At 54.0% G+C, this 24,669-nt stretch overlaps 1 long non-coding RNA gene across 2 annotated transcripts; it reads right to left on the bottom strand.

Moving 5' to 3' along the window:
- Positions 1–1,867: 1,867 nt before the first annotated feature.
- On the bottom strand, positions 1,868–19,537 carry LOC307070006. Of its 2 annotated transcripts, none has more exons than XR_013811514.1 (4): positions 19,093–19,537; positions 3,244–3,375; positions 2,630–2,707; positions 1,868–2,100 (listed from the first exon to the last, which is right to left on the bottom strand). It is a non-coding gene; the product is annotated as an uncharacterized lncRNA (long non-coding RNA). The 2 variants fall into 2 exon arrangements; XR_013811515.1 differs by having other exon boundaries at positions 3,295–3,375.
- Between the last annotated feature and the right edge of the window lie 5,132 nt (positions 19,538–24,669).

Genomic DNA, 24,669 nt, shown 5'->3' with positions numbered 1-24,669 from the left:
AGGCAGACCCTGCTCCACGTTCTACAGATGGCCAGAAGCAAAGGAACACACCTGAGCCAGAGGTTCAAGGAGGGAGGTGGAACTTCCCTGGCAGGAGGCGCTGGGGATGCAGAGGGTTCAAGAGCCACAGGCCACACCATTCAAGGTCCAGCACGTGACACCCTTAACCTGCCCTTCTCCCTTCCCCTTTCCCAGCCTTTTGGAGAACACACTTGGATCGAAAGTGGACGGTGCTGGATTCCAGGGAGCCCCACATTGACTCTTCTTGTGGCTGAAAGGATTGGGGACGGGGGTGGGGTGTGGGATAAAAGGCACAACAGTCCGGTGTGGCAGCCCAAACTACGACTCACTTCCACGGCTGCGGTGCGTGTGACTTACAGATGGAGGGGTGAAAAGAGTCAGTGGGCTGGTGAGCCACCCCACCCGAGCCCTAGATTGGATTAAGCCCCAGACCTGGGTGGTTTGGCCTGGGAGCTGCAGAGGGAGGCGGCTGAGTAATTCAATGACGCCTGCTCGCTGGGGACCAGCGATCAGGAGCGAGTGCAGAAATCGTAGCAGCCCAGGCTGCCGGGCTGGGCCTGGGGCTGCAAGATTCCGGCCCACGGGGAGCAAGCAGAAGCCACCCGTTTTCCGTCTACCGGGAGGAGGGGGGAGGCTGCTGAGGCACAGGGGAGAGCCCCGCCCCCTCCTTAACTTCCCGGCCCACCAGCCCCACCCACACCACATTCTAGTTTGCTGCATGAGTGAAGGGTCAGGACAAGCTGCATTTCATTCACAGGATTATCACGGCGCGTGATTTATCCTCCTGCAGGATTTTAATTGCTCTTTGGAGGTTGAGCCGTTTCTTTTGACTGCGCTTCAGCTCCATATCCTGCTGTTAAATGCTGGGTTAATAATAAATAAGTAGGGGAGCCTTTAATGCCTGGGACCGATGGCCCTAGGCAATTCCCCTGCTCACAGACTCCCTTGTCCGGGGCGGGGTGGCCGGGGAGGGCCCCCCCCAGCCACGGCCTCTTTACACAGGACCCAAACCTGAGTGTGAAATCACTGGTGTGCAGCTCATGGGGGCAACTTTTCTTTCTCCTCCCTCACACACCCACCCACACAGCTTCCGAAAGCCCAAATGTTCCCCAAGTCGACACATTTCCTTTGTTAGCAGGAAAAAATACGCAAATGCTTGCTTTTACACTTTAGCACACGGAGCTGACCGCCAGGTCTGTTGGGTGGGAGCCACCAAGGACTGGGGACTCTTTTTCCGAGAGTGACTAGGGGTGGGGTCGGGGAGCACCTGGGAGACCTGAATCCCAAAGCCAGCCAGGCTATCCCTCTGCATTTCTTTGTCCTAACACAGGCTTTTGTCCACCAGCATCCCCCATCGGCCCCTATACAGAAGAGAACACCGTCTGTTCATCAAGAGCCCCACGCCGCAGACACACGGCGCATAGTTAGAGCTCAACGATGAAGCTGGAGGAGAGGCAGGGATCTCCCAGTTGTGTCCGGCCTGGTGGGATTCTAGAGAAGCTATTTCTTTAGGAAGCGTCCCTTTCTTTAGACAGACTGGGGCATTTCCAGTGGCTGGCCACAGTGCCCCGAAAAGGTGGACTCAGATGGACTTGGGCATCAAGGAAGGTTCTGTGGGGGGCTCACGGGCTGTTCTTCCATGTTTCGAACATACAGATCAAGTTGGGGGCAGGCCACCACTAGTGCAGGGCCGACCAGAAGGCACGTTCAACAAAGTGTCCCCTCCCTAACCCCTGCAGCCCCTTCTACAAAAGGAAGACCAAAAGGAAGATGTCCAGGGAAGCCTCATCTAAAAGGTGGAGGAGCAACATTCCTCGGTGCAAGTGTCCTGGCCGTGGCTGCAGCGGGAGGACCACACCATGCCACCCCCTGGCTGGGTGTCATGATGAAATTTGGACATTATACCAGAAGCCAAAGGGTCACTCCATCAAACCCTTAAGAAAAGGATGAGGGACGAAGCGTGTGTGCCCTCGAAGCCCCAATCTCCTTCTGGTGCTCCAGTCTTCAAAACTTACACAAACTGCCTCTTACATGTCTCCTTTAGTTGTCACCTTGGGACAAGGACCTCTGAGCACCTGACTGAGGAAACAGAAAGGCCCCTGCCACAATCATCCTACTGAACCCTCTCCCCTCCCCTCAAAAAGGGCCAGCAGCGGGCCTCCCTGGTGGCGCAGTGGTTGAGAGTCCGCCTGCCGATGCAGGGGATACGGGTTCGTGCCCCGGTCTGGGAGGATCCCATATGCCGCGGAGCGGCTGGGCCCGTGAGCCATGGCTGCTGAGCCTGCGCATCCGGAGCCTGTGCTCCGCAACGGGAGAGGCCACAACAGTGAGAGGCCCGCGTACCACAAAAAAAAAAAAAAAAAAAAAAAAAAAAAAAAAAAAAAAAAAAAAAAAAAAAAGGGCCAGCAGCCCCCTTCCCTTGAAAGGGCTTTTCTTTAGAAAGGGCGGCCTGGACTTAGCATGAGAGGGGAATGCAGTTTAGAGACACCTGGGACCATGGGGTGCTTTCAAAGCCTCTCCCCGCCCTTCCAGGTCTTGACTGGTGGGGTTTTCAATATTAACGCCGCACAGATAAATAACACCCAGTGTCAGGATGAAGTGTTCTTACGTGCACAGGGTCAGATGGAGGGTTGAGGCCCCGAGCGTGGTTCGGTGTCACGGGAGTGGGGGCGGGGCGGGGGGCTGGCTGTGAAGAAACAAGAGGAGGAGGGGCAAGGCTCAGTACTGGATCCTGCTGACTACACCCCCCACACACCCCCACACCCACACCCACACCCACACCCACACACACACACACACACACACACACACACACACACACACACCCACACACACACTTATAAACTTTAGCTGCCCCGTGAACTTTTTGTGAACTGTTTAAAAGTGGAGGTCTGTTGAACAAACAGGGGCGCCACTGCCAGCCATAATTTCATTGCAACGAGCTAAAGACTTTTAACTCTTCAGGTTCCGGGCCAAAGATGGACCTGAGCGGAAAGGGCCATGGAGCCGGGGGCCCTGCCTGGCGTGAGGCCCTTCTCCAGAGTGACAGCCCAAATCCTGGGCAGGAACACCCTCATCCTGGGCAAAGGCCATACTGCGTACACCCACCATCCCTGAAGAACGGGCCCACCCCCATCTCTCTGGGATGTAGGACTAAACTAACTAAGGGGATCTTGGGCGCACGGGACACAGAGATAGGGTCAGAGACACCGCCACGCTCACCCCATTCCTCTTCTAGAAGCGGCTATTGAAATAGTTCGGGGTCTTTCTTACTTTCTTCTTCTTCTTTTTTTTTTAACCTCCAAGGAAAAGTTCTTCAAAAGTGACTTCCCTGGCCCTTGGCTGTGGGTCATGCTGCAGGGGGCAAATGACGTGATTTAGATGGCAGACAGAGCAGGCGCTTTGCTGCTGTATGTAAGAGGCTCATCTGCCCTTATTTCTCAACGACCCCCCCCTTTTCTTCCACAGGTGGGTGATGCTTCTGGAAGTGCCAAGATGTGTGAAGTCAGTCATGAAAAGCACTTTACAAGCACCAACCTGTTTCCAGTGGGAGCTGCTAAGCTACACCTTGGCTCTGGGTTTTAACCCTTTTTTCCAGCAGTGGAGAGAAGGGGGCAAGGATGTGGGATAGGGATGAAGAGGGAAGGTGGCCAAGAGAAGGGGTCAGCCGGGGAGACGGAAGAGCGTCTGGTTTCTGAAGAACAGACCAGGAATTGTGGTGGCTGCCCGCTGAACACCCAGTTCTGGGAGAGACCCGGCTTGCAAAACGCAGACTTGCAAGCGTGGTCTCCGGCTTTCGGTCTGGCCCTAGGGGCAAGCACAGGAGAGCTTGAGTCTCCCTCCACAGACTTGGGCAGTCATCTGGTCCGGGAGCCAGGAGATATGATTAGCATCCGAGCTTGGCCTGGACGCTGGGGAGAAGAGCCTGATTGGCAGAAAGAGGTCAGAGGGACCAAGATTAGGAGCTGTCCCCCCAGCCTCGGCATCCCTGAGCGAGGGCACCTTGGCCCTCTGTGAAAAGACACGAGGGGGCACACGGGTCCCCAGCTGCACCCACCACCGTTCTGCCGATTCCTGCCATGAAGACACCATTATGGAATGAGGAGCAGGAGAGAACGTTTGTTTTGTTTTGTTTCTTTAAAGGCGACTTCCCTTGGCAGGCAACACACAGGTTGCAAAGGAAGGAGCAGTGGCCGTGAGAGGCTGGCGTGAGCGCAGGGAGGAAGGCAGCACCAGGCCACTCCCGCCACCTCTCCTTTCTCTCCACCCCAGCTCCTCCTGGCACCGGGCCACTTTCCACTGCCTCCGCCCTTGAGGCGCTGATGGATTGGTTCAAGTCTGCACAGCACGCGTGTCAAGTGACAGCGACGGAATGGGAAGCAGTGCCACCAAACCATCCCAACTCCACTCCAATACGAACGGTGCCCCTTCCTAGGGCCTCACTCTCTAGGCACCCCATGCCGCATCAGGCACTTATCCAGTTAGTGACCAAGAAGACCTGGACAGGTTTTGGGGAGCTTCCGGCTCAGAAGGCCGGGCAGACGGCAGGGCTCCCAGCCAGCATGCCACGTGCCACGGTCCTCCGTAGGCTGAGGACCTCTTCGCGGAAGGGGTGTCTCTCACTGCACCGGCATGGCTGGTTCTCTGTGGAGGACACGCGCGCGCGCGCAGTCACCACAGCCTCCCAGCTCCCACTCTCATCCACGGCGTGTCTCTGGGCAGGTGGCCGGACCTCTTCAACTCTGGCCCCCTCATCTGTAAATATCCGGCACCGTGTTTTCCAGAGGATTAAACTGCACTATGGACTTGAGTTCTGCCTGGCAATAGCTGGTGCAGGCCACATCTAACCCATTAAACAGCATCTGACTCCACTAAACAGTCTACGTAACAAACAAACCCCAGAATGGCTATACAGTTTTCTTGCGTCAGAGGGAAGGCTGAGGCAGGGACACAGAGGGGGCCAGGGAGGGGTGACCTTCTGCAGAGTGTGTGGCTTTCATGGAAGCCCAAAGCTCATGGCGCGGGAGCCCTTCCTGGGACTGCTCCAAGCGCAGACTGAGTCACACACAGACACTTCTCTACTGGCGTCAAGGAAGGGAGGGATGAAGTTCCTATCTTAGCAATGGGGGCCGCGAGGAGGTGGGAGATGAGAAAAAGCGGTCCAGGGTGTGCAGCGTTGGGGCAAGTCCTCCTGGGATGTTTTCCCCAGTATGTGTAGCAGTGGGGAGAAGGGAACCCCAAGGATGCCCCCAGGTCGGGGCGAGGGTCGCAGGCTTCCTGGGGTGTGGCTGAAGGAGGTCGCCCGACGGGTCCTGCAGCCGGGCATGGGTGCTGGGGGGGAGTGGGGGGTGGGAGGAGTGATCCAGCCTGCCCAGGCGCTGTCTCTTGGCACACTCCAAGTCATGGCTGTCGCCGCCTCCAGAGGCGTCCCCACTCACGACCCAAGTTTTGCATTAGTAACAGAGCTGCGGAGCAGGAGTGCGGGGGTGACGGGGTGGGGGACGGGAAACTCACGCGGCTGGCCCTGACCTTTTGAGCAACCAGAACCTTCCCTGCCTCCTCCCAGGGCGCCAGGATAGCGCCGCGAGCCACTCGGGTCAGTCGGGAGTGAACTTGGCCCGCAGCGGCAGCGGCGCGGTGGCGGCGGCTGCGGCGGCGGCGGCGGCGAGTGGGGGAGGGGCGCCCCCTCCCCCGCCTCAGCCCTGAGCACGGATCGGTCGGCAACAAAGGGATTTGCTCTCCCACCACACACCCCCGCGCTGCCGCAGGCTCCGCGCCCCTCCTACGCCAGGTCCCCGCGCGGGGCCGCCCGCCCCACACGCACCCCCCCCGCCCGACCGTCCAGGACCCCCGGCTCTCTCGGCCAGCCCCCGACCCCAGCTCACCCCGCCCGCGCGCTCCTCTGGGCTCCCCCTTCCCAGGCGCCTGCCGCTGAATCTCTGACAAAAAGCAACTTTGGGTGGGCGCACGGAGAACCCAGGATGCGCGGCGGCGCGCCCCAGGGGAGTGGGCACTGACTGGAGACCGCTCCGGCCCATCATCCTGCGCTCCCTTCGGCCAGTCTGGAGTGTTCTCTCCGTGGAAGCCTCCCCCACCTTCCCCGATTCAAAGATGCAAGCCAGGTGTAGCCAGCTGTAAAAGGGGGCTCGGGGGCTTGGGGAGGGGGGCACCAGCAAGGATCGACCGGGAGAGCCGCTGCCAAACCGGGGCTGCCCGCCACACACCCCCTTTCCCAAAAACAGAGCCGTGGCCCCCCGTCAGCTCTTGGACCAACCTCAGACACTTCCCCTTCCCCCCGCCAACCCGCCCCCCACCCCGACGCCAGGCCTCGGCTTTTTGTTCCTTTCACTTTCTTTCACGGTTGTGCCACACACAACCACGCGTGTATGCAAGAGGGGGCCCCATTTGGAAGCTGGTGTCCCTCAACAGGAGGCAGCAGCCCAGGACAGGAAACCGAGGTTGAATGCAATTCATCAACCTTACTCCTCTCCTCCCCGCCAACCCACCCTCCACACCCCCTCGGGTCTGGTCCCTACAGGCTGGGTTCCCACTTGGAGTCTACACAACCTGGAGGCAAATCCAGAATAAACGATCCATAGACCACGACTCTAGAGGGGGTGTCACTGCACTGCAGCCTCCATCAGGGCTTTGTAGAAATAAAGTGAACTCACTGCAAACTCCTACCCCCACAAGGAACAAGCTAGACCAGAAAGCTATTAACGACAGCTATCATTAGTACACACAGGAAGCACAAAGGAACTTTTTACGAATAAAAGATGCATAAAACACAGGGTCCTGTGATCTGCACCCGGCTTCCCTGCTGATTGTGTGCAGCCTGGGAGTCCTGGGAAGGCTGGGGATGAGGGTCAGAGGAGGACAGGGGCTCCCACTTTCTTTACGAGGAACAATAGGAACCCCACGTCTGTTCATCTTGGAACCCGGAACACCACAAACAAAGCTGTGGGAAAACTGCGGTAGACGTGGGGGCCCGTGAATTTTTCTAGCTGTTCAGAGCTTAATTACTCCTCCTTGATCCGTGGGACCAGACACGACACCACCAAGGTTAAAATGCCCCAAACAGCGCCGAGCAGATGTGAGCGAGCTGGCAGACGCGCAAATGAGGCCTGCCTCGGAGCACGATAACAAGTGACTAATACGTTGCATATCGTTGAAAGAAAATTATTTTTCTCTAATTTGCATTTGATTCGGGGAAAAAAAAAAGCCAACCAGAGTCCCTCTTCACAAGCACGAGTCTAATCCTGGAAATGCAGCCCGGCTGCTTTAAGAGAGCTGGAAGGAGGGCAAGACTGCCAGCGCTTTGGCGTTGCAGGCTTGTTTATCTTTCCGCCTTTCCTCCAAGGCGAAACTCGTTTTGCAAGCAACATTCCTACAGAAAATGGCACACGTCCTAAAAAGAGACCAATTTATAGAACCGGCACCGAAGTTCATGTATCATTCCAGAAGCATCTCCCAGCTCCCCACTAGGGAACCCAACTAGATGTACAAGTCCACATTATAACTCAGAGAGTAGATGTGGGGGCGGGGGGGAGCGGAGGTGGACCCGTAATTTGCAGATATCCTGCAAGCTGTACACTCAGGGGCCGGAATCACACAGAAGGGCAGGATATAGAATTAAGTCAGCTCTAAATGATCCTCCAAAGCCCGGGGGCCAGGGCTGCGGAAGCCTTCAACCTTGAGGTTGGGGGGGAGTGGTGCTTACACCCAGCTTGCCCCAGGACAGCCCAGGGGCAGGCCCAGCTTCTGGACCATCCTGAGGACCATCCTGAGCCCGCCAGCTTGGACCGGCCCAGCGGGGTATTGCTGCCACCCACCAACTGTTCTCCCTCCCACCCTGGCGCCTCCCCGCACTGCCTGGCAGAGGACCAGGAACTCAGAGAAGGCCGGGCTGTGGGCATCTAGTTGATTAAGTCACAGAGGGGGTGGCGCTGTGGGCAGACCTCAAGACAGCACCGCTGGTCCTGCAGCTGAAAGGCAAGCGCGCTCTTAAAAACCGGGAAGGCAAAGGGAGGCGGGTGATCAAAAGCCGACTTGCACCCCTCCCCACCCCCATTCACCCCCCTTCGGGTCCTGAACCTACACACTTGTGTTTCCAATCCAGGAAACAGGGCCGAGGGCATAGAACACAGCGGCCGCCTGTCTCTTGAACTTGTCTGAATAACAGGGCCATTTCAGAGGAAGAACAACGGCCTTCAGAGCCTCTGCAATTTCCAGAAAGCCTTCAGTTAATACATTCTTTCCAACAGGCTTGCTTTAGGGTGGAAAGTTACTTTCCCAAATCTTAACAACCCGGTCACAAGCCACTGAGGCCCCAGGTCAACAGATCCCGGCCAAACCCCTCCAGACAGTTGACACTCATGACCCCGCAGGCCTTCTCCTGCCACCTCTGCCTAACAAGTTCCCTAAACCACAACACACCAACCAGCGCGCACGTCCACCACGATCCCAGGAGCCAGAAAGATGCGTGTCGCGGGGTGCGGGGGTGCGGGTGCCGCCGCCGGAGGGCTCTCTCGCAGCGCATCCGAGGGCTCCCGGGCCAGCAAGGGGCGGCCACCTCTGCAGCTCTCCGTGGGCCTGCACAGTGCGCGCATTGTGTGAGCGCCGAGGAGGCACAGCGCTGCTCCTGCACCAACAGCTGTCACATTCTTTGCACTCGCTGTAAACAGCCTTCACATTCCCCCCTTACCACACAGTTAAAGCCAGACTAACCATCCAGTTAGAGATCAAACCAACGACAGCAGCATTGTGTCTGCCTTCGCACCAAGCCCAGCAGCTGGCAGGTTTCTCCGGAACAAGAGACCCCCCCTCCCCCGACCCCTCCAGGCTCCAGCCAAGGCTGGCCGAGGCAGCAACGCGTGTGTCGCTGCTGAGTGTTAAAGCAACAGAACACAGCCATGTCGCGCAGAGTTCTGTGCGGTTCATCAGCTCTCCCAGAGTGTCCTCCTCTCAGGCCCCCTCCCCCATTTCCTCAGCTGGGAATAAAGGTTGTTCAGACTCCCAGGGTCGCTTTCTCTGCTCAGCAAAGCGTGGGTCGGCCTGCCCCGGCCAAGCCTGGGGTCCTGCAGCCCTCTCTACCGTGGTCCCAGAGGCTAGGCAGCTCGACACTTTCTGCAGCCCAAAGCCTCGTGTTTCGGAAAACCGTCCAACTCCCTGAATCCCTCCTGGTCGCCCCACTGATCAAAATGTCTCCTTTTATGATTTTTGGTTAAGTCGAACATTTCCATCATCGTCATTATTAGCGCAAATTACACGCCTAATCGGTCCTTAAATAGATTTTAATTAAATAATCATACAGGCTCATTTTATGACTTAAGAAAGGCATTAGTTTTCGTTATAACCTTTCCACCAGGATATAGAATAATGATAACAGACAAATACTTATTCTTTGAAAAGCAAACTGATGGGCAGAGTATTGGGAAAGCAGACCCTGCTTCACACCTTCTGGAATCCAAGTGGAGACCAGACAGACCACATCCGCACGACTTTCCTCCGGAGCAGGGAGAGGGGATTTCTTCCTCCAAAGCATCACTTTTGTCTTCTCTTCGGGGCCAGGAGAAAGGAACCCCAAATGTTCCTTTTCCTTGCCCATCTGAAGAGACTTCTCCAGCTTAGAAGTCTCTCCTAGAGACCACTCCTCGCCACCCCCATCTGTTTTCCACCCCTCAGTCTGCTGAGAGCCGTGGTGGAAAGCAGGCAGGCTGTGCTTGTTAAATGCTCTGTACAATGCTGTTAATAAAATAATAAATACAAAGGATGGAGGCTGCTGGTTCCATGGGTGTTTTGACTGGAAATGCCTCGGCACTTGTCATGTGTTTATGGGAGGGCAGACAACTCTAGGAATTACATAGTTTGGACATCTCTGTACTTCATTTATTCTTTCCTAATTGACGTAGGCCTAGAGCTATGTCAAGTTTGCATTTGTACAGAACTGTTAAATGCCTAAGAGTTTCTCCAACTAAACCAAGTTTTAAATCAGACCCAAGGCTGGAACGTACTCTCGGCCTCGCCCCACTCCACCCCTCTGCCTCTGTGGCTGGAGAAAACAAACAGACCCTCAACAACGATCCCCTGTCCTTGCTCTCCCCACCTTCACCACCCCCACCCCCGGGGGGGCACCTAGGGCAAAGGTTAAGGTGTCTTCAGATTACAGGCAAGGCCCTGGCTACACACACTGGAAAGCACTGCAGTTGGGCGCATCCTGGGCATACTCGAACCTCTAAAATAGTGAGCTAAGATGGGGGGAAAACTGCTGGCCTGGTAAAACCCGCCGTTCACAAAACAATGTCAGCAAAGGCTGGAAGGCATTCTTTAGAGAGGTACCAGGGACTCATGCCTACTGAAGCTCTTTCAGCACAAAGGCTTTTAGGGGAAGAAGGGAAAAGGGGGGTGGGGGGAGGAGAGAAAGGGAGGGCTCCTGTTTCACAGCAGGCATCCCCAGAGAGTCAAGAACCAAGTGTAGCTTCAATCAAACGCTCACTTCCCCTCTGGGAGTCTAGTAGGAAACCTGATCACAGTAGCTTACTACCGGCCTGGATCCATACAGGTCTGGTTTTCTTCTCATGCTAGTAAATTTTTTTAAATACATATCCATAGAAAAGAAGCAATCCCTGACAGACTTTTATTGAAAACCACACTGAGACCTCATAACATCCGGACTTAATCCCTATCAGACAAACCACAGCACCTCTGGCCTCTGCAGCGGGCCAGACCCTTTCACCTCTTCCCACCAGCTCTCTCCCCTCCAGCCGCTGCTGTTCCCTCCCCCCGAAAGAATGACGGGAGGACTTGCCAAAGAGCACCTACATACCGGTTCTGGAATCAATTCCTAACCATATAAATGATCCCACTTAGGGGGAGAAAAAAAAATCCCAGCCTTTTCATATGGATTCCTTTAAAGCCCAGAATGCAAAGAACTGTAACAAAGGGAAAGAAAGAGGAACCCACGGAGGCAGACCTGGAGGAATAGCCTCAGGAATACCCTTGGAGGGGAGCTTAACCTGCAGGTTGGTCCCCAGACACTGGCCTACGCAGGTCTTGGGCGGGGGGGAGGCGGGCATCTCAGGGGCAGCAGGGAACGGAGAAGCAACCTATAGGAATCTGACCAGTCATTCAAAGCAATTACTAATCCTCCAGACCTACTATGTGCCAAGTATTCTTTGATCCTAAAGGTGGAAAATTATACCCAGTCTTACAAATAAGAAACTTACTGAGGCTCAGAGGCCATAAATAACCTGCCCCCAAGGTCACACAGCTAGTAAAAATGGGCCACGGTCAAACTCAGTCCTGGAGTTGCGGAGAGGAGCCAATGATCGGTCAAATTGTGCCATCCAGAATCCCCAAGAAGTTCGGAAGGCTTCCTTAGCCCTTGTACTCCAATACAGAGTAAAAGGATAGCACTTAACACCTATGAAATTCGGTCCACAAGGAGCCCGCATCCTAGTTTCTCCTACACCCAGAAATCTCTTGGTCCGTGTGAAGTCTTTCGAAATTTCTGCCAACATCCTACCCATCTCCCTACACTGGAACACCCTGCTGTGAGGCCAGGGAGTCCCAACAAGCCTCCACTTTCCCCTCCTCCAGGAGCCCAGAACAGGCAGTGGGAGGTGGGTGCTACTCTTAGGTCTCTGGAAAAAGTGCTGACACCTGGAACTACAAGAAGGCTTGCCACACTAGTTTTGCCACATAAAGCAATCAATCAAATTATCTAGACAGAGCAAAAGCCCTTTGGAAAGACTGCCTACATCTACCTTTCCTAGGACTTTAATGAAAAACCCAGGGACCAAAGTGGGCTGGGGAGGCAACTGAGGGGGAAGCGGCTTGCAAGATGCTGGACCCTCCTGGACTCCTGGGGGTCCCCACAAAAAGCCAAGTCCCGAGACAAGCCGGAGGTTGGGGTTCTCTCTCCTCTCCCCAACTTCTCATCCCAGCAGCGCAGGGTCAGTGCTCAACATCCCCTCCCCACCCCATCTTCAATTTCCTGCTCTGCCCCGGGCTTTCAGAAGCTCCGGGAACCATCCACACCCGATGCCACAGACGCCACAGGCTCCACGACCCAGGGCCGTCTCCAGCTCAGCTCGGTGGGAAGGGGAACGGGCAGGAGGGCCGGACACTCAGCCGCCCCTGCGGCTTCCCGGCCCCGGGCGAGTGGCTCCTCCAGTGGCCGAGGCTCCGGATGCGTGAAATGGCTCCAGGAGCGCCTGGGGCAGGCCAGGGCCTCCGCAGCGGGACGGACCGAGGCGATGGCGGAGCCGGGTCCTCACCCCTCTAGTCAGCCAAACACGCCCCGGCGGCCCGGCAGCCCCTGGCTTGCAGCCAGTGGCTTTCTCTCTTTTTTAAACTTTCCAGCCTTGGCGATCACCGCCGATTGGGACACGATTTCCAGCCCCCGCCTTCCCTCCTCCACACCCTCCGTGCAGGCCCTTCCAACCTCCAGGGAGGTGACCCCCGCCCCCGGGCACCGTGAGTCCCTGGCCCCGCCAGACCCTCCCCCGCCCCCGCCACTTGGGCCACCTGGAACGAGCCGCTTCCCAAAGCGATCGGCGTCCGGCCGAGTCTGGGGCTGCTGCTGCGTCCGGGGAGGAACTCCCGCAGCCTCCAAAGGGTCCAGGCCTGCCCGCAGCGGCATGCAGAACCGCCCCCTACTCGCGCTCTCTTCGAGACCAGACGCGGGGGGAGGGGGGGCGGGGAAAGTTTACGGCCCGTCTTTAAAAAAAAATTTAACTCTTCAGATTCAAGAATTTGGGTGCCCTTGGCACGGTTATGAGCGCTCGGGTAGAACAACAGAAATGGGGGGTGCCGGAAATGGTGCAGGAAGACCCCTATAACCCTATAAACCTCTCCTCCCCCCTCGCAGTTACTATTAGCATTAAAAGATCCCAGTGCCTTCAATGCAATAGTGCCTGTTTATAACTTTTCCCTGCTGGGTCCCCATACCCTAAACAAGCCCCCTCCTCACGTTTTGAAATCACCAGGGCAAAGATCGCTCCCAAATCTGTGACCTCCCGGAGCTCTTGGGCCTCTCACCTGCTCTGCCCCTGGCACCCTGACCTCACTCACCCTCTTCCCCCCAGTACTTCCTCTGGTTTGCACCTAGACAATAAATTTAGTTTCATTTAGCTTCCGGTCTTTAATTTTAGCAGGTCTCCTTTCTGCATGCAAATCAATACGGCAATTACCATCTAAAAGCTCGCCCAGCCCCGGGTCAATGTAAATTGATCATTGTCCGCCTTCCACAAAGTAACACCGGGAGTCTGTGATGCATAACGAGATTATACTGGAAACTGTCTTTTAGATCAAATTCTATTTAATGCTGTCAGGATCTTCTCCTAGCGGACTTCCCCGCTAGTCTAATCACGGGGCGCCGGAACCCATGGGTGCTGAGGGGCGATGGCTGGCCGGGGAGACACGGTTCTAAGAAATAACAAAGTGCGGGGACGCCCCCCCCCAATTCCAACACCCTCGACTAGGGGCCGGCGGAAATGAGCCTGCGCTGGTAAAGGGGGCCTGCTACAGAAACGTTGCGGGGGGGGGGAAGCTCGTTGGTTAATTCCCATCCAACAGAAAGTCAGCTATCCCTTCCGGAGGAACACATGGGGGGCAACCAGCGAAAGCCGACGGGCCGGGCTGGAGGTTGGGAGACGTCCCCGGCCAAGTGCTCGGGGCACAGGCGGCTTGGCTGCCACGGGGGTGGCCTGAGAAGACCTTCCACTCCTGCCCCGGCTGCTTCTCAAGCCAGCGCCACCATCTAGGCCCCGGCAGCGCAGCCAGCCTTGCAAACAGACGGAATCCTGCCGGCCGTTCACTCGGGCGAGGCAGCCCAGTCGGGACGGGCCTCCCCTCCCCTGACTGGGCGAGGCCCCTCCAGGCCGAGGCCCCTGTGAGCCGAGGGCTGGAGGCCTCCAGCCAGGAGAAGGTCCTCCCGCCCCTGCGCGGCCCCCAGGGCACGGGTGTGACCCTGGCGCTTAACAAAGGGCCTTCAGAGCTCCTTTCGGCCAAGGGCTGGCGGGGGAGCGATGGGGCCAGCGGGGAGAGGGGCGGTACGGCGGCCCAAGTGGACCCGTGAGGCCCCACGCCCCGCCGGGCTGGGTCTGCCGGGCCCGCCGCCCTCGAGGAAACCACCGAGGTGGCATTGCCGGGGCCGCTGGGCACTCCCGAGGACCGTCCTGGGGTTCGGGCGGCTCGGAGGCCGGCGAGCCTCCTGCCCAGCCCCGGCTGTCGTGCCCAACCCAGCGCGGGCTCCACCCGAGTGCGGTCTTCCCAATAAAAGCTGGAATTCCCGGCTGGGCTCAGACAAAGAGGGACCGCGGCAAACCGACGCCACGCGCAAACCAAACCCAAGCCGAGTTTACGCGCGCGTCTGGGGTCACAGAGGCGCCCTCCCTACGCTGGCCGTCCCCGCACGGTCTCCTCAAGGGGGGAAAAAAAGGGAAAGTAAGCATACCTCCCCTTGATTCCGCCCAGAGGCCGAGCTTCGCACTTCTTTCGGTTCAGTCTCTCTCAGTTCACTAGGCCCTGCGCCACCTTAGCAAACAGGGCTTAGAGGAGCGCAACATCCCTTGCTTCCGACCCAGAATGCAAAGCTACTCCTCTTTTTCCTCCACCATCCATCCTCTCAGGGTCCAGAACTCAAAAATCTTTCAGAAATCCTCCTACCTGCTCAAGACATACTCTCTTCCCCACCCTAGATGGGAAGAAACTATAACCAGAAGCAATCTTAGTAACCAAGGGCCATCCACCCTTAGCTAGGCACCGTCGCCCTCACTTTCCCTCTAGCCGAAGACACAGTATTTCCCAGTGAATGAGTGTGCGATGTGGTTGTGTGGCCCACACTTCCGTGCCCTGCTCTGTCTCACTGGGCAGGAAAATCTTCATCAGGCACTGAGGAGTTTTTGTCATTCAGCCTGTGTATCTAAGCATGGATGTATGCATGTGAATGCTTTTTGTGTTTCCAAGTGACCCTCTTCACACCTTTAAATGGGCTTTTGTCTCTCGAACGAACTTACAGAAATCCTGCTCCAGTTTCCAGCTCAACAAAGTCTGGGATTTTCTCCTAGAATCTCGCTCTAGGTCTCAGTATTTGCATACCCATGTTTACATTCCTCGCGGCCAGTTCTTTCTCTCTTCTCTATCTCTTGTTCCATGTGGGCACCAGAGCCCAAGGGTCTTGATTTGTCTCAGCACATGTCATTCAGGCGCACATCTTAATCTGTGCATTCCTGTCTAACACGTACACCTCCCCACGACTTACATTCTTGCTTTGCCTATAATGGGGCTCGTTCCCAGACCAATATGGGTTTGCAGTTTAAGGTAACTAGAGGATCCCCTAAGACTACAAACCCTAAAAGGAAGAGGAGGGGGAAGGAGAGAGGAGTGTGACTAATGATTCATTTCTCTATAGGGTAACCCACCTACCTCAGGGGTCTACCTCAGGGAAAGAACGAGACCAATGCCTGCAGAGTTGTATTAAATTTTTAGACCCATTCAATGTTGACCCCATGGATGTGTATACAAATGATCGATCTTGTACACATCGCTGTCCGACTCCTGTTTGGAGGCTGCCTCCCTGCACATATCTTATTTGAACTCTCCACAAGTTCATGGTTAAAAGTGTTTTTATTTCCATAGACAACTCAAGGACCCCTTTGCTCTCTCCGACGCATACCTGTACGCACTGGACAGGCATTTCAGGCTTGGGTCTTTGGTAGGCAACACTCTCGGTCAGAGGCCCCACTGACTAAAGCTCTGAGCAGACCGTCACATACTGGGCCGCTGGGAACGGTAAGGTCTAACCTCTGCATCTCCCCAACTCACTTCCTTAAGTGAGGGTGCCCACTGTGTGTGTTCACACCTTCCCCATTGAGAAGTATCGGGTCAAATTAGATCACCTAGCAGCTGCATTTGGTTCGTCGAAGAATCGAGCCCAATGTACCAGGATGTGAGATTGCATACACAGAAGAGAAAGGAAAACCCTAAGCCCAGACTCCCGCCTCCTCTCCCCAGGGGGCTACTTTGCCTCCAGGAATTTCTACTACACTCCCCACCCCCACGCTCCCTATCGTCTTTAAAGGGTTAAGAGAAACCCTCGCAGCCTTGCCTCCACCCTGGTCGCTGGGCCCGAAGGCTCGCTCGCTCACGGGAGTCTGCCGCCGCCTCCGCGGCCCGCCCCCAGACAGACAGAACGCTGGAGCGTGACCGCGCCTGCAGGGTCGGGGTGGGACTCTGCGGGCTCGGGCTGCCCCGAGCGCACAGCGGGTCCGCCCCGGCCCCGGCCCACAGCGCTCCCGCCAGCCCGGCTGCCGGGGCACAGTCACAGCTCTGCGCGCTGGGCAGTCCGATTTTTATCTTGTCTAATCCCAAACTGGGCGGGGAGCACAGGCGTCATGCTTAGAGAACAAGAGATAGGCGAGGGAGGCGGGGAGGAGCAGCCAGGCAGCGACGCGAGCGGGAGCGAGTTAAAGACACAGTCGAGGCGACCGAGAGCAGGAAGAAAGAGCGGGCTGCGCGGGCCTCGAGGCGCCGCACGCAACGCGCCGCCCGGCCAAGTTACACTCACCTCCCGGTCGCCCCTCGCCGCCCATCCCTCCCCACTTCCCAGAGGCGCTCTCCGCAGCCCGGGCCGCGGGGTCCCGGCCTGTGTGGGAGGCACAGGCCCGGCCGGCCCTGCAAAGGGCTGGAGAGAATCACTAATGAGCTGTGCGGCCCATTGATCCGGAGAACACTTCTTAATTAACTCTCAGTCACCTACTGGTGACACTGCCTCAAAGGACGGCGCTGGGGCCGTCCGAGCCCCAACCCCGACCTGCCCGCGGAGCGCCTGGCGCCCGAACCCCGCGCCCCCCCCCCGCCACTACCCCAGGCAATCCCGGTGAGTGGCGGCGTAAACCCGCACACTAAAGGCCAGCCTCGGATTAAACCTGGACGGCATATTAATCACCGCCATCTCCCCGCTTCCTCCTCGCGGTGAAATCATGCCCAAAATAAACAAGGGAACCGACACTGCAAAGCCCAGACCAGATAACGGGTCGGGGGTGGAGTGGGAAGGGTCGAGAAGCAAATGTGTTTTCCAAGTGTCCACGTACAGGAGTCTCGGAGGCCGACAATTAAAATGCCTTCCACACAAGCAATTCTGTTGGCCAAACCGAATCCAACACCTCCTAAGGATTGATTTCGGCCCGCGGTGTCCGTTTCCAGTGCCACAGCAAGTGTCACATGGCTACAAATACCCAAGTCTGTCTGCGTTCACCACCCACCACCTTCTGGGGTGGGCCATTTCCTCCTCGTTTTTATTCCTAAGTCATTTTAAGGATTTTTCTCCAGAGACTACCCCTAGAAGCAAATACCACTACCCCTCCTCTGGCCTTCTCTCAAAAAAGAAAAAAACAAACAAACAAAACAGCTAAAACCCTGAGCTGTCTACTCTAGACACAAGAGGCTGTACGAATACCTATTTGAAGCGCGCTGGTTTCTTTTTTTAAGGTTTGTTTTTAAATACACATAACCCTCCCCCCTCCTTCGCTCTTCCATCCCCGCAACCCCCCAACCCTTTAGACGCCGGCGGCGCGCGCCCTCGCGCGCGGGCACTCACAGCCTCTAGCTGGAGATCGCGGACTTTCTGGAAAAGATTCATTAACTGCAAATTAAGCCTCGCCCCGGCTTCGGCCTACACGCGGCCAGGCTCAGCCTTCTCAGGGACCCGGGGACGTGCCCACTCCAGAGTGCAGGTGGCGCGAAGCCCGCCGGGACCACGCGTGCCTCGAGCCGCCCTACTCCGCACACGGCGCCCCGGGGCTTGCTTGGTAAACAGCAGGAGCACGTCGCCGCCGCCCCGAGACCCCTAGTTGGCGGAGGCTCTGCAGCGCAGCCGCCCGCCTGCTCCGAGCGCGGGCCCCAAGGCGCAGCGGCGCCTCGCCCTCCCCGCCTCGGCCGAGGATCGCGCCCGGGTGCGCAAGTTCCTCTTCGCCCTCAGCCTCTGCGCCGCACGCCCTCCGAGTGGGACCAACTTCCTCCGGCCGCAGACTCGCACACGCCCTACAGGGCTTTCCACCAGACTCCACGCTACCCAGAGGAGGACCCAGGTCTCGCCCCCCTGCCCGCCGCCGCCCCCGCCCCCGCACGGTCTACCCCCACCCCTGGGGTCTCACAACTTAAAACCAACCCCACGACGTCGCGGGGAAGGTGGGGGTGGACCAGGGTGGCAGATTACAATTTTAAAAGAACATTTAGAAAACAAAGCGTCTGACCTGACTGGCTGGCGGGCGGGCGGGCAGAGTCGGAACCCCTCGCTCTGCTCCATTTCCTAGTATTTTTTTTTTTTTAATCCACGTGATTCACGCTTTGGAGCAAGCCAAAAAAAGCCCAAAAAAACACAAAAAACCGGGACTCCCCTCCCGAGTCGCGCGGCAGCGGGGGCAGGTCGAGCTCGGCTCGGCCCGGGGCGCCCGCCACACACACCCTCGCGCACGCACACGCCGTCGTTCCACGAGCAAGAACGAGCTGCTCCCGGAGAGGCGAGACGAGGCAGCGGCGGCTGGGCGTTTTTACAGTTCTTTCCCGAGTCGAAAAAGAAAGCAGACGGGAACCCGCCGCCCTCCCCTTCCTGCTAGCGAGCTAACGACGAGCCGAGCTTCCCAACTTCCAGCCCAGCTCACCCCCTCCGCCCCCCACGCCCGACTCGCGGCACTCAGCGACGACCGCGCTCCCGCGCACACAGGCACACACTGTCTGCAAACTTCCACTCCGCGAACTCCCTGCTCTCCTCCCAGCCCCCAGGGAGGCGGCAGCCCGCCCCCGCCGCGCCCCTCCCTCCCCGAAGCCCACGCCGGGCCGCTTAGGTTGGCTGCATTTTTAATAACTTACAGCTAGGAAATAAAAACAAAAGCGAGCAAAGCAGCCAAAGTGAAGCGCGAGGCACAAGCTTCGAGGGGTACGCGAGAGAGTCAGAGGAGCCACCCGCCGCTAGTCTGGGCCCCGAGGGAGGGGGCCGACTGCAGCCCGCCGCACGCACGCCCTCCAGCCCGCGCGGCCTCCGCGGGGAAAGGTGTTCCGGGCACTGACCTGAAGTCCCCAGCCGGGGAGTAAGCAGGGAGCCTGCGATCCGGCGCTTTGAAGTTTTCCCCGGAGCAGAGTCGAGGCGGCGAGGAGGAGCGACGGGAGGCGGGGTGGGTGGGGAGAGGTGTGCGGGGTTGGAGGAAAGTGGGGTGGCGACGTTGGCGATGGGAGAAGGGGCTGGGCCGGGGAAGCGCGGCGAACAGCAAAGTTTGCCGTCCCCCGCTGCCCGCAACCCGCTCGCGGCGCCGCGCCCGCTCGCCTCCCTCGCCGTCTGCTGCCAGCCGGCTGCCTTCGGGGTCGGCCCCGCCGAGGGGTGGGCTCTGGGCCGGGTGGGGGCGGGGCAGGGCGGGGCGGGCTCAAAGCTTCCGGGCAGATGGCGACAGCCCCGCGCGATCCTCCGGGCTCCGGCGGCTGGGCCGGGCTCGGCCGGGCTCAGCAGCTCTCGCGTCGCCGCTGCTGCCGCCCGCGCTCGGGCAGGAGCCCCAGCGCCATATTGACGATTAGCCGCGAGCGCCAGCTCGGGCTGGGTGTGTGAACGTGTGTGTGTGAGTGTGTTGGCCAAGTCTTCCTTGCGCGGCGACAGCGCGGCTTGGGCTCCCCGCCCGGCAGCTTGCGGGCTCCCCCTCCGCCGCCGCTGCCGCCTCGCTCCCGCTCCCGCTCTCGGTCGCGGTCTGGGCTCCGGCGCGTCTTCCCCGCTGCCGCCGAGCTCGGTTCGCGTTCAGCAAGGAGCGTAGCTCCGCCTCACCTCGCCGCTGGGAGCCCAGGCTCCGTCTGACGCCGCGCGCCGCGATCCCAACGCGTCCCCCCTCCCTGGTTCCCTCCTCTTCCTCCTCCCCCTCCCTCCCTCCGCCCTCTAGCTCGCCCTCCCTCCCTCCCAGCAGCCGCCTCCCCTCCCCCCGCAGGCGCAGCGCTCGGGCGACAGCCGCCTGCCCGACGCCTCCTCCAGCTCTCGCAAGTTTGAGCTCCCCCAGCCTCCGCTCACCCTCCGCTCACCCTCCGTTGCAGCGCCTGGGCGGTGGGGTGTCGGAGGGGTGATTCCCCAAGAAAGGTTTGCCCGAGTTTCCCCAGCCGTCATCGATTCCCGGCGCGTTTCGCCTATCTGGGTCCGAACCCCAGACCACTTGGGTGGCGTCCTCCTCGCCCCATGTCCTCCCCTCCCCCGCTTGGACCGAGTTGGCTGCGCACACCCCGCCCGGGCGCGCGTCCTGGGCGAGTGAGAGACCGACTTGGGCGGCGGCGGCGGCGCGGGCGGCCCGTTGATCCTGAGCCGAGGGGATGGGGGGCGGCGGGGGCGGCTCTCCCAGCCGCGCGCCGAGACCCGGAGAGTTACAGAGCAGGCGTACATTGGAGAGAGCTTTCCTATATAGGAGAGCCAAGAATTTGTTACTTCTTGAGGGGGGAGCATGAAGGTAGGGGACCCTATAATGAGAATCCTAGGATTGCTTCTAGATTTCTAACTTGGATAAATGACAGGACGGTACTCTTTGGTGAATACTAAAGGAACAGTAACAGCAGCAAAAGTCTAAGAATGGAACTTTAACATATCACAATGCCACCTTTAAAGTAAATTTGGCATTCTCCTCCTTTTTGAATAAAAGAAAATGCATTAATTCAAGACATACACATTCACACACCTGCTAATATCTGCTCTTCTGCAATCATGTGTTTTCTGTATAGTGTCTAAATATCTATTCCAGTTGAAGTAGTGCTTAAACACTTCAATATGCCTCTTTCCATCCAAAAAGAAAAACTGTCTATGACTGTTTCAACGTATTTTAAATATATGTATAATCATTGCCAACTTATCTGCTTTGCAGATTCTCGTTTCCTATACCATATTTAATATCTCCCTTTATTGAAAATGTCATTGCTCAGTATTATGATTGTTTTTCATTTTTATTATATGTCTGAATGTTAGAATTATTGATTAATCTCTTTACTAATGGAATAATCTCAGCACAATGTTAAATACACTTCTTCTCTACCATTATTATATGTTATTTTAACGATTTTCCATACAGTTACTTTAAATGGGATTTTCAGAGTTTTCAGGCTTTTTGAAGTCAGTGGGATAGGCTCCAGTGAGTAAAAGAAATGCTGAAGAACAACAATATGAATTAAACAAATTTAAGTAGTTAAGAAAGCACTAATCTAGTCATTGAGAAATATATACTACTATTTACATAGTATGTATATATAAATCAATAGTTTCAAAATGAGATAATCTACTGAACAAAATATCTTAAAATGTGAATGAAAAGATGTTGTAAAATCGCTATATGATTAAAGTATAAAAATTTTTATAAGCTTGGAATATCAATAATAAGTGCATTTTTGTCTGGGAGACAAGTTGTTATCTGGGAAACCTCAAGACATTTTGTAGATTATCGAAATCACTTTACTATCAATCTTGAGCATTTCTCCTATCAACTCTATAATTAGTATTGGAAATTAGCATGATGACTCTATTTCACCATCAGGAACATTGAAGAAACTATTTAAAGTGCTAAACATTGGTTTTAACAAATAAAAAACAATTCATCTGAAGAAGATGTTACAATGAACTGAGGAATTAAAAGATCTCAAAGTAGAGAAATTTCACTGACTGCAGTATAAACAACTTGAGGGTAGAGAGTGTCTGTTTTTCCTGTTTGCCCTCCAAATTTGGCAACAGTGTTATATGCACGGTGCAGGGTAATAAGCAAATATTTAACAAATGAAAAGTACTGAATTCATTACCTTGTGGTACAAATTAGGATTTCCTTTGTACTGTAACTAGAAGATTTTAACTTCAGCATTATGCATTATTAATGTCTTTTCTGATTCCCAGTTCTGTCAACCAAACTTATTTGAGTGATAATTAGAGGACTTCATGTTTATCCTATCTTCTAGGATTTCACTTTTGCATATCTGTTAATTCATAATTTTGACATTTTTATAGCACAACCAAAGACTATAAAAACACAGAGCAAGCACTTGCCAAAGAACTCTAAATAAAACAGGTCTCAGATATGAAATTAGAGCCAAGCTCGGTTATACTTCTAAGTGCTTCATCTAAAGAGAAACGTGCAACACTGCTGCATGAATTAATCACCTAGGGTGACTTTTAAACCTATCAATAGCTGGCCCCTCTATCGTATCTGATTTTATTCAATAGTCTAAGTGATAATAATTTTTTGATCAAGAACTTTATTTTACTGGTTGTAAAGGTGCGCGCATGCACGCGCACACAATCCCCAGTGCTTTTAAAAATTGTGGGACAGAATTAATCATAACTATTGAGTTTAAATGTCATTTATCAACTTATTAAAGTGCAAGCATGCAGGGAAAATAAGCTAAAGACAAGACTTTCGTTTTTCAGTTTATTTTTAAAAAGTCTTGTAGAAATCTTTATGAAATTAACACAAAATGGTGGTACCAAAAATGTCTTTGCTTTGTTTATTCCCTAGTCTGTGGCAATGTAAACAGTGGAAGTTAACCCGGAATTTAAGTTAAGGAAAGCTATATTGTATTAAGTTTAGCCAAAATTCTCTAACTTGCCATCATATTTTTTCAAATAAATAAAATTTCTATTCTCTTCCCTCTCTCCTCATCTCCCTTAAGGTATGTCAACTCTAACCCCGACCCCCCCCATACACACACCTTGTTGCCTCTGACATTATCTCTTCTACTAGACGCGCTTTTGTACTTATTGCTACACAATAGTTCAAAATAAAATGTGATAAATGCAGGCAAAGGTGTTTCAAGAAAGAAGGTAAATGTCCTTACACATTTTCAACATAGAAACAGAATTTTTCAAAAATGAGTTACAAAACAGCAAAATTTAAAAAAAATAGTTATAGATAAAGTTTGCAGATAATGTTGTCATCCCTCAAAAGAAGAGGGATAAGGCAGAGAAGAAATGTAGTGTTGAGGACAATGAAAATCAGCAGTTATTGCAATCTATTTATGCTGCATTCAATGGATTTAGAAGACAGAGGCTTGAGTGCTGTCGTTATTGCTTGTTTGCCATTTGATGGTGGGCAAAATATTTAATTTCATTGGGTTTCTCTTTCTATGCCTCTAAAATGTGGATTCCCAGGCTAAGAAAATATTTCAAATCTTTTCTAGGTCTAAAAGTCACAGACCTTAGTGTACCCTTTATAAAGGCCACATTTTCACAAAAGATAGCATTCTTGTAAAACACCTTTATAGAAAGAAAAAGCTATATTTAGAAAGTCCACTCAGTGTTCAGGGTTTTCTGAAGTCGTACTGCTGTTTATAACCAGGTGTAGGCCAGTAGGACAACACATTTGCTTTAATAGCTGTCCAGATTTCTTGGAGTTAAAGATAAGTTTTTCATTATTCTAAGTGTTGACCTAAGAAATTATTGAAAATAAGAATTGTTCTAATTTACTTCTTGAATTGCCCAGTTCTTACATGGCCTGACATGAAAGGTGATTTAAAAGATTGCATTTAAGTTTGGACATATAGCCTTCATCCTGCTGTTTCATCACAGACCTCTTACAGGATAAACACGTGCAACCATTTTGAGTTTCTGAATGGGAGTGCTCCTTATAGTATTTTCCCCTTATAAATTTCTTGCCAACTTACTCCAATTTGAATGCAGGTAGAAATTTATAAATTCCTCCAAGAACTTATTTTTATTTTTATGAATCTTACTGATTTTGTGTTAATACCGAGGACTTTATCAAATTCATAGACATTTGATAGAATAAAAAGCAAAAGCATAATTAGGAAAAATCCAAAAACCTCAAATAGAAAATAAGATGCTATGTTGTTAGTAACAGAAATTAGCACAAATAGACTGAAAAACTGACCACCATTGTAAACTGAGCTTTTAACTATGGGAGTCGCCAGGAAAAGGAGGGTTACCTGACTCAGGGGTCTTCTCCTTTGTTTGCCTTCTTTTAACAATCTCAAAAATTAAAGAAAGGTTGAAATGACAATAAAAATAATTTATTTCCCAAACCATTTGAGAGTAGTTGCCAACACAATGCAATGTCTCCCCCAAATCCTCTAGTATTTCCTACAAACATATATCCAAATATAATCAGGAAAATCAGGAAATTAACACTGACACATGACTACAGAGCTACTAATCCTCAGACCCCTTTCAAGTTTTGTCAATTATCCCAATCATGTCCTTCATAATGAAAGGATCAGCCCAGTGTCGCATGTTGCATTTAGTTGTCCTGTCTCTTTAGTTTTTTAATCTGGAAAATTTTCTCAGGCTTCCCTTGAATTTCATAAACTAGAAAATTTTAAAGAATATGGATCAGCTATTTTGTAGGATTTAGCTGTTTGTATTTGTCTCATGATTATTCAGGATATGTGTAGTTGGCAGGAATAACACAGTGGTGAAGCTCTGTTCTTCTCACTGCTTCCTATCAAACAATTTCGGCAAACTTTTAACTTGTAACCTTACTGGAATATTATTTTACTCATTTGATTAAGGTGTATATCACCCAGTCTTCTCCATTGTAAAGTTATTTTTTTCTCCTTCATTATTAATAATTTTTGTGGTAAGGCACTTTGTAATTATGTAAATATCCTGTTCCTCATCAAACATAATTTATTCAA

The sequence above is a fragment of the Hyperoodon ampullatus genome (assembly GCF_949752795.1).
Source record: "Hyperoodon ampullatus genome assembly, contig: scaffold_453, whole genome shotgun sequence".
NCBI classification, from domain to species: domain Eukaryota; kingdom Metazoa; phylum Chordata; class Mammalia; order Artiodactyla; family Ziphiidae; genus Hyperoodon; species Hyperoodon ampullatus.
Note: the sequence above shows the minus strand (reverse complement) of the source record. Positions and strands in the feature narration are given on the sequence as shown.